The sequence below is a fragment of the Choloepus didactylus genome, chromosome 1, assembly GCF_015220235.1.
Source record: "Choloepus didactylus isolate mChoDid1 chromosome 1, mChoDid1.pri, whole genome shotgun sequence".
Classification (NCBI taxonomy): Eukaryota; Metazoa; Chordata; class Mammalia; order Pilosa; family Megalonychidae; genus Choloepus; species Choloepus didactylus.
The window spans coordinates 132,512,529-132,522,734 of NC_051307.1; the positions used below are offsets into that span (position 1 = coordinate 132,512,529).

Genomic DNA, 10,206 nt, shown 5'->3' on the forward strand with positions numbered 1-10,206 from the left:
CTTCCTGATTTAATAATTTAAAATTATTTGAAAATAAAATAGCAAGATATAAGAAATAATACTAAAATTCTGAATTTACCAGGACACAAGATAATATATTAAATATTTATATACTTCTGTGCTTATAATCAGAACTTTAAAATTAAGGAAAAGAAAAATCTTTTCACTCCCTCTGTCAGCTGATATTTTTTTTTCTTCACAGAAAACTGGATGAAATTTTCTTATACACACACACACACATATATATATGTATATACATATATATATATAATGTTTCCTTTTTAAAGTATTTTTCTTCCTAATTTTGTCAGACTCATTTCTCATTCAGACAGTTTTATTAGTAATTTCCATGCCAAGGATTTCCATAGTATTGATTTATGAGTAAACTGCTGTTTATGCTCATAACCTTATTCATAAACAATTTCATTCGAATTTGTTTTTAAAGTTTAGCAAGTGGGAGGGAGGTGGAGTTTGTCTTTGTCTCATATACCACAGTCAATCTGTCAGAAAATCCTATAGGTTCCCTTCAAAAGAGATGTAGAATCTGACCTTGGCTCACCGCCTCCTTCCTCGTGAACTGTCTGGCCCAAGCCTTGCACATTTTGCCTGGATTATTGCAGTAGTCTAGTGTCTGGTCTCTCCTAGTGTGAGCTAATTCCCAACACAGCAGCCAGAATGAGACTTTCAAATTAGAAGTCAGAACATGTTTCCCCTCTGTTCAACATTCTCCAACAGCTTCTCACTTCAGTCAGAATAAAAGCTCAAGTCCTTACAGTGGCCTAAAGCTCAACACAATATTCCCCTCATCTTCCCTCCCATTACTTCACTAAGCCTCCACTCCTCAGACTCTAACCTGTGCTCACTCCACTCAAGCACAGTTACAGTATGTATGTAAGTATTTATGTATGTGTGTGGGTGTATGTATGTATATGTATATTTAGTTGTTAAATTAATTTGTTTATTGACATTCTCTTCCTATTAGAATGTAAGTCGTATGCAGGCAGATTTTTGTAAGTTTTGTGCATTGTTGGATCCCTTTGCCTAGAAGAGAATCTGACATAGAGTAGGTATTCAACAAATATTTGTTGAATAAATGAATAATTAATACAATCAGGAAGAATATCATGGGATTGGCAAAGACCCTTTGGAACTTGGAAAAAACAGACGTAACTTTTTCATTTCTGTCTTTCATCAAGAAACTCTGGAGTAAGTAATGGAGAGATGGCAATGCCCACAGACAATCCAGAATCCTCTTTAAAGATTTTTAACATAAATTCTCCAAGGAGTTTTCCATGTGTCATTCATAGACCATCAGTTACAATATTTTTCAACAATCATTGTTGGAAACAGAGAGTAAAGAATTTTCTTAGAGATTTAATTAGAAAATTCAAAATTAAGTTAATTAGATAAGAAGGGTTGCAATTTTGAAGGTGTAATTTTAATTCATACCTCAATGCTTGAATTTACTTAGATTGTCGTATGTTTCTACTTGTAAAACTTGGTAGGAATCACAAGTTATCAACCTATACCAGTGTTTTTCAAACTGTTCTCTAGCACCACCCACACCTTCCTCACCAAAGGGGTTACAGGGATTCCGAGGCATCCATGGGAGAGAAACAGCTCCGGACATCAACCCAGATGCTCTAATTTGGTGTTTCAACCAGAGTAGCCACTGTTATCTGTTTTACAAGTTAACTTCTGCACGAGATTTCTTCCAAACAAAAAATCTCACCAAAAAAAGTATGAACTGCATTGATCAATTTTTTTAATTTAATAAAGAACTGTGAATTTAATGGAAAACTATAATATTTCAAAGTTGTTTTCTATTTTGTCCCACACTCTGAGACCAAGAGTCGTCTATACACTTAGCCCATGTAATAATTAAGGACATAGGGCATGCATGTGGGAGTAGCCTCCAAATTACATGCTTAGTGTGAGTATAGAGTATAAGCTTTCAATGTATGAACTTAACTTGGTGTTTCCAAAAAACATTAAGTTACAGCAAGTTTGATGTTTTTCTTTACAATATCCTAGCACCATTATATAGGCTGCATTTGTGATTGGTATTTAATATAAGGGCATCAATTAATGATATTACAATTCTTCAAGATAATACAGTTAATATTTCTATGTTTCAAAAAAGCTATCATGTTTCCAGCCACTTTTTCAAATGAATTCTCTGGCTGTTCTTGAATGATGTTACATTTTTACACAAAGATTATGATTAGTATATTTCAATGCATTTCTACAATTGAGTCCTCACCCATACCTAATTTAGCTTCCAAATGATCCTAAAGAAATTCAAATAAAACAGGACCTTGACACAGATATTTAATATTATAACTTATTTGACCATATTAGAACCAGTGAGGTCTAAAATAGATCCTATAATTGCATCTATTAGATTTTTTAAGCATTCATTTTATGAAATATATAAATTGAAGCATTTGTGAATAAAAATTTATTTTCAAGACAAGAAAGTGAAGGAAAATATAAATTCAGAATTAGGGAAGGAAAATTTTCTTTTAAGCAAACAGAAACTAGTGACTTCTGAAGTAAGAAACTAGTATGTTGTTCAATGTAGGCATAAAATTAAAACTAGTTTCTTCAATGCCAAAAGTCATTTGAGAAGATTCTGTTAAATTTTATTAAATGTTTGAGGACAAGAAAAAATTAAGGATACAGGGTTAGGTGATTTTTGGCAAAATGACCAACAGTCAGTATGAAAGCAAAAAAAATAAAAGGACAAACATCCCACATTCAAAATTCTGACAGTCTCCTAAGGCAGACATACCATTAAGCAATGTTAATGGTATAATAATGGAGAATAAAAATTATAATGGCCACACCACAAGAACAGTTTATTCTGAAGGCTATGGGAACAGAGATGTACACTCAGCTTCATTCTACCTGTAATGTAATTTTCCTGAAGTGGTCAGGGGAGAATTCACAGACAAAGTGACTTTTAGATTGAGTCTTGGAGTATGGAAAAAACAATTTAGACAGGTAAATGGCAGAGGGGCATTATAAGGGCAAGGAACAGCAAGTGACAAGGTGTAAAATGAATGGCAAATAATTCTATTGCTTCTCTGTGAGCTGGTAATTTGCTATATATGGAGAATGACAGACTAGAGCATTAAAAGGTGGGCAGAAGCTAGCTCATGGAGGGACTTTTGGATTGCCTGAAGAGGTTTTACATATACTGTACCCCACAGCTCATGGCATGCCTTTGAAGGATTTTGGTTGCTGAGTTAGAGTCGCACTATAGAAAAATCATCATGACAGAGGTGTGAAAAATAGCATTGATTGAGGGGCAGAGACTCGTGATCTAAAGGGAGATAAAGAGACAGTGGAGTAAAGCCAGTGAAAGCAGTTATGAATCTGTAATAATATAGATAACAAAAAGTCTTACATAGCTGAGAAATATTTACCGAAAGAATCAGCAGTACTTGATGAGGACTATCAAAATTAAATAACTTGCTCAAGGCCACATACCTAATCAATAGCAGAGATGTATCTACAATAAAGTTTCTTGACTCCCAGCCCACGATTCTCTCTAGTACTCTGTACCATTTCTTATTTGATTAATTCAAACAGTGATTTCAAATTAAAGATTTAAAATTGCCTATTAATTTTGATGACTTTCCCTCAAAATCTTCTGTTTTTCTTTTAAATTAGCAAATTTGGAATAAACACATTGCTGTTGGTTTCTCTTTAACAAAAATTTCATTGTAATTAAACACAATCACTATGTCACTCTTGTAAAAATAAATATAGTTTCTAACATCAATACTAAATTTTGCTTTTGTTTATAAGCTAAACCAATGGTTTGGTACATGACAGGAATATCTATAGATATAGACAGAAGGATATATATATTCTAATTATATGCCAATTAAATTACTTTAAGAAAATAATCTTCCCTGTGAACGTAATCTCTTCATTCTATACTTATTTTAAAGACATTGTTCCTAAATTTCATTATAGAACAACAGAACTGCTATGGTGTATTATGTTGTCTATAGATATCACTAAGGGTTTGTTTGCATGTAACATACTTTTTTCCCTCTAATATCAGAAGGTCTTTGTCCTGGAAAAGGGTATTTTGCTATGATTTAAAAGGTCAAGGAATTATAAGAATATAAAGCCCAGAAATTATTCATTTCTTTTGTCTTTTTCTTAAGAACACAAAATTATGGTTTGTTCTACTTATTGAATCAGAATTATTGTTTTTCACTTTAGATGATTAATTGGCATGTCTATTTCTGGTAAGTGAAAACACATGAATCACTAAGCTAAATTATTCTGTTGAAAGAGGAATGAAGCTATTTTCCAACTTAAGTAGAAACTTGCTGTTTTCAAGAATGTATGTTATAAAGAGACTAGAAGCCAATATAAAATTATACGAACACTACTAAGGAAGGAAGGCTGTATCTTCCAAGTATTTTATGATGTATTTGCTTTACTTTTCAAAGTAATTATTATAAATCGATTACTTTGTTAAATAAAAAGAATTGAGCAGTTTCTACCCTGTATTGGATCCTGTGCTAAATACTGAAGATACAATACTTAAGTGACCTCATGCCAACCCCAGAGATGCTCACAGTTGTTGGGAAAACAGAATCAAGGAAACAGACAATTGCAATACTATGTGATAAGTGACATGACTGCAATATTTTTTCCATGATTCCAGCGATGGTGTAGAAATAAAATGGAAATAGACGAGAGTCTAGACAGCAACAGATGATGATTTCTTTTCTCTGTTAAAGCCACAAGAAGGATTTAATTATACTGCCATGCAGCTTTTTAAACTTGGGTCTTTTAAAACATAGTATGACTCCTAGAAATCCTCATCCTTTATAAAGGGAGTAAATCAATCTTCACCAAAGAATAAAAGGGCCAGTGATAAAGGATGCTGAAATATGCCGTTTTAGTGTGAATAATTGTTCCTTGGATATTGGAAAACAACTGTAAACCTTTTATGTAAAGCTAGCTGAATGCATAGTCCCTGGTTATTATTTCAGTTACTGAAAAGCTAGCCTGCTCAAAAATACTCCTGGAGAACTTATCAAATTATCTGAAATGACAATGGAGATACTTTCCTCTTTCATTGAATATCTACTGTTTCCAGGAGGCCTCATTAAGATATAAAGGTTGGCTGTGTAAGAGAAAATGTATTTACTTACTGCTCATTCTATGTTACTAGTTATTCATCATCTTGGGAAAGCAGGGCTGATGGGAATGGGTGTTAAGTCCACCAGAGACCAAAGCAGGAATTCTTCCAGGATTATACAGAATGGATTTTGTTTGATACACCTGTGTGTGAGATGAAGGCTATAATAATGGTAAAGGAACAGGATAGAAAATCTAGTTTCAGTCTTCTGTTCTCCCACTAACTAGCCAACTGGTCTTGGGTTGATATCATTTGGGTTGATATCATTTGGGTTGATTGGGTCTCTCTTTCTTAATCAGTAAATGAGAAAAAATATACCAAAGAACTTTCAAGAACACTTCTAACTCTGAGTATTTTAATGGCATGAACATTATCATTGTGCACCAGGAGAGCAAAGAGCTGTTGAAGGAGGAGAAATGAAAATGGGAATATGACAAAGCTGCAAAGATGAGCTTCGATAACTCAAATTGGCCTGAGCCCAGCCCCTCATTCAAGGTGATTACTTCATTATTTTAAATATTTCTACAAAGTTGTGTTGGGGTGCTTTTTACCTTCATTATATTTTATTTTTACAACTGATGATCTTTTAAAATACCCAGTTAAAATAAATATTTAATTTAGTAAAATCAGTGTGGCCGACTGATTTTAATTCTAATTACAGAAGCTTCTAGCTCTATTTATATTCAATTGAATCTTGTACTCAGAGGAGTAATTATAGAGGTCATTTTTTCTTTTTTAATCTTAAATATTTGTTAAAGCTAATGCTGTTACATCACCTAAAAGCTCAAACCAGATGAGAAAAATGGGTTCTTGCTTATTTAAAAGAAAAAGAAGAATATTATAGAAGTTTTAAGATTATCACCAACTCCCAGAACTGGTTTGTCCTCATTTTGTAAAACTTCCTTTTACATTCAATTTAATGCATTGAGTAAATTATTCGGGAAGTCGATAAAGATTCATTACTTAACTACAGGGAAGTCTAAAAGAGCAGTTAGCAGCAGCTGTGTAGATTTGCTGCTCATTTACTACATATAGGGCATAATGGATTTCCAGCAATTTGGGTAATGTAACATTATCTGCATTGACTGTAGATATTACAGCAAGATATTATGCTTTTTAAGAGTGCTGTGAAATGAAACAACTACACCATGGGTAAGAAGGCAGTCTCAATCTAGGAGAGGAGCATTTGCTTTAGAAGATTTCAGAATTCAAGCAGGGATAAAAGGAGTTTGGAAACATATTCCTCAAGAAGGAGGATGTGTATGGGATGGGCAGGACCCAATGACACATTTTCCAAATCAAATACACTACTTTCACCTCCACAAATGGTAAATTTGGAAGCAACCAGATGTTGTGCATATCCAATTGACAGCCTGTTTTGATTTTTGACTCAGAATTAGCTCTGCTCTTGGGCAAGGTGGTGAATGCGGGGGAAATGTTTACATATAGAGTGGGGAGTTTTTCATGTTGCCAAAAAAGAGGTAACAATTAGGAGAGATGAAAATTTAGCTTAATATTTAAATTTTATCCAGCCTGAAAAAGAGCAGGCATCCACACTTAAAATAAACATAAGATGGGTTTTACATTAAATAATAAAGTTAGATTTAGGACTTACAATACATTTACTACAGTGTAAAACTAAATTTGGACCAACACTTACTATAAACAATTAAGAATAAATCTGCAAGACTAGTTTTCTTTCTTGAATGTTTTAGAAATGGAGTTTTATGGAGTTCTAATGCTTTAGTACCAGTAACACCTGAAAGCCACTAAGTATTTACTGAGGGCTAAATGTTACAACTCTATGAGGTAGGTACTATTATTATTCTGTCTTTCCAGATAAGGACACTGAGGCAGAGATTAAAGAAATTGACCAAATGTGCAGCTAATTAGTGACAGAGTTGAGATTGAACCCAGGTCGATTGACTCCAGTCATAATATACGGCCTCTTCAAGTAAGGCCCTTTGATTTCATTTCTTTGAGAGGCATTCAAGAAACACCTTGACACAGAAGGCATTATGACTGGCTGCAGAACAGGTATAAAGACTACATAGCTCCTGCTATCGGGCTGCTCACAACAGCAAAGGCAATTTTTCTTACAACTGTGTCATACTCTAGCAAATGCTGTAGGTGGTCTGCCCAATCTTTTGCACTTCTGATATTCTCACTTGTGCTGATTTTATCCCTCTAAAGCCTCATTTAATTCACTGGACACCACTATGTGGCTGAAATAAAACCTTTTTCATGAAATAACCTATAATTTGGGAAGGATCTACTTGGAAGAGAGTAAGGATATTCGAGGGATTTTACTCTATTTAAAAATGTTTTACAGTGTGGAGGAGCTTTAAAAGCAGTAGAATCCCCACTGGAACACACAAGTTCATAAATTATTCTACCACAGTTCCATGGATGCTGACCAATGAGATCTCTGGATCATAGACAAAGAACTTTATTAATCACAGCTAAAGCAGTAGCAGGAGTATCAGCATGTTTGTGCTGATTTTCCTTGCTCCAAAGTCCATGGGGACAACATGCTGGGCCGAGATGAATGGATCTGCAAGCAGAGGTTCCCACTGCAGCTGAGAAACTCCGAGCTTAGGAAATTTACCACTTTTATATCAAGCAGAAATCAAGCCTGTTCTCTGTCCAGAGACAGACCAAGTGTGTAGCAGGATAATATGATGCATCCCTGTGAGGCATTATATCACTTTTCAGAATTGCCAGCTGCATAAACAATCCAGTTCAGTGGCCAGGGTAAAAGAATTGTCAGGATCTGGGGATTTTGGCATCCTCAGCCAAAACATGTAGGGGCACAAGGGGCCCATATCAGACTGCTTCCTAATAATATTCAGGGCATATTATAAATGAAATGGGCATTAGGGTGTAAGCATAGGCACCTTAAAATGTACACAAATAATTTTAAGCAAAGATCTTAAAACCTTTTCTATAATTTGGAAGTTACCAGAATATTTTTTTCATAGAGAAAGTGTTTTTAATGCTTTATGAAATTACAAGGGAGGTGTGATGCTTTTACTTGACCCTAAATTGAACCTACACTAATCCATATGAACATCTTTCAAGAAACCTCACTTCCTTAGGTAATCCCATGAATAGAGGATATGTTGTGTTGGGAGGTGGAAGGACACGGCAGCAGTTCTGTGGAAGCCACTGTGCTCACAATCTATAAAAATGGCTAATGTTTCTTTTATTGCTAGATTTTCCCATTTCTCCATGACCTGAAAAAAGTCAATTAACTTCTGTGTGCCTGTACAATGAGGATAACACTACTCGGTCACACACCTTTGAATGGTGTTGTAAGGAAAAACAAGATAATGCCCATAAAGCATTTGCAGAAAGTTCAAAAGAAATGTAGAGCGAGAGTACAGAGCATTCTTAAATGTGAAAAATGGTCTAATTCAAACTCTTTGACAGGACTAGGCTAATAAGGAAAGGCATTTTTTGACACTTTGCTAAACATAATTAGCTCCTGAGCATGTGCCTTAAATGTACTCCCTGACCAGAAGTCATATTCACCTTCTCCAAATCAATTTTACAGTACTACTTGACCAAGCAAGGGTACAAAGTTTGTATTAGTACATGAGAATAGGCTTACTTATCCGCACCATCAGTGCAGGAGAGGACTAAAACAAAGCAGCTTGATAATAATGCTTAAAACTATTTGTTCAGTCCTTCCACCTCTCATTCAACAATAATGATTTTGAAGGAGCTACTCTGTACCAGGGATAAGGCCAGGCACTGAGCTAACATATCAGGACAATGAATGGAAACTTTCTTAGCCCATAAACCCAGGATTTCTTAATGCAAGTAAATATGAGCAACCTGTATTTTAGTAATTATCCTGAGGTATCCTGTGTACCTGTGAAAAGGTGAATCTTCTATGTGGTAATCCAAAGCCTATTTGAGAACTGACTAAATATATGCAATAATGAAATGCAAGAAAAATTCCTTTCTATGCAAGTACACTAAACAGCACAGAGAACGGGTACCTGTGGGAAAATAAGACAGGAATATTTTCAAGAAACAGCACATAGACTATAATGAGGGAAGTTTATTTTCAAAGCACCCAAATGAAAATTCCCATTATCATACCAATATTTGGGAGTCATCTAAGCAAGTGATACTCAAAATATATCCCACAGACAGGCAGCATTACATCATCTGAGATTTTATTATAAATGCAAAACTCGAGCCCCATCCCAGTTCTACTAAATCAGGACTACTGAGGTCCAGGAAAGTTTGATAAGCATTGTTCTAGACCATCCTTCTCAATTCCAATCAGATCATAATTAAACTGTTGCTCTGCCTTTAGTGAAAATTAATATCAACAGACTATGTCTCATAGGGCAACCACAAATGTTGTAGAATGATTAATGGACTGGGTTTAGTGATTTATAAGCAACCTATTCCAATTCTCCTTCACACATGGTACATCTGAAGTTAACAACTCGATCTCTTAATGTAAGGCATCTGCAAAGGGAAAAGTAGCGTAATGCATTTTTTTGGATATTGTTTTGGCTAGGTTTACACCTGTGTTTCCTGTTCAGAAAGAGCCACTGAAATTGGATTGGAACTCAAGAAGTCGTCTTAAACAGATGGCCATAATGCCAATCATGGCAATCCTGATCTCCGTTTGTTTGTAGCACTCTCCACCACCTCCTGTCCATCACAGTAAGGCATGTATCTTACTAATATTAATTTTTGGCCTAGGAATATACTATATAGAAAGGAAGAGATGAAAGAAAGGCCTTAAACCTCATTGGTTAAACTCCTTCTAAATAAGACAGAAGATTCAGATTGTTATTGGATCAAATGCTCTTTCTTGGGTAAATAAGGCTGCCATAGTGAGTGGCTGAGAGCATGGACTCTGGAGCTCAATGCTAGGGTTTCAATGCAGTTCTTCCATTAATAGCTGGATTATCTTATACAAGTTACTCCACTTTTATAACCCTCAATTCCTTCACCTGTAAGATGGTAATGATGATAATATTTAACCTACAGGTTTTTATAAGAAA

The 10,206-nt window shown here is 34.8% G+C and overlaps 1 long non-coding RNA gene across 1 annotated transcript; it reads left to right on the plus strand.

Moving 5' to 3' along the window:
* The first annotated feature begins 765 nt into the window (after nt 1-765).
* Nucleotides 766-9,861, plus strand: LOC119527315. Its single transcript, XR_005215367.1, has 3 exons — nt 766-891; nt 5,561-5,668; nt 9,714-9,861. It is a non-coding gene; the product is annotated as an uncharacterized LOC119527315 (long non-coding RNA).
* The last annotated feature ends 345 nt before the right edge of the window (nt 9,862-10,206 follow it).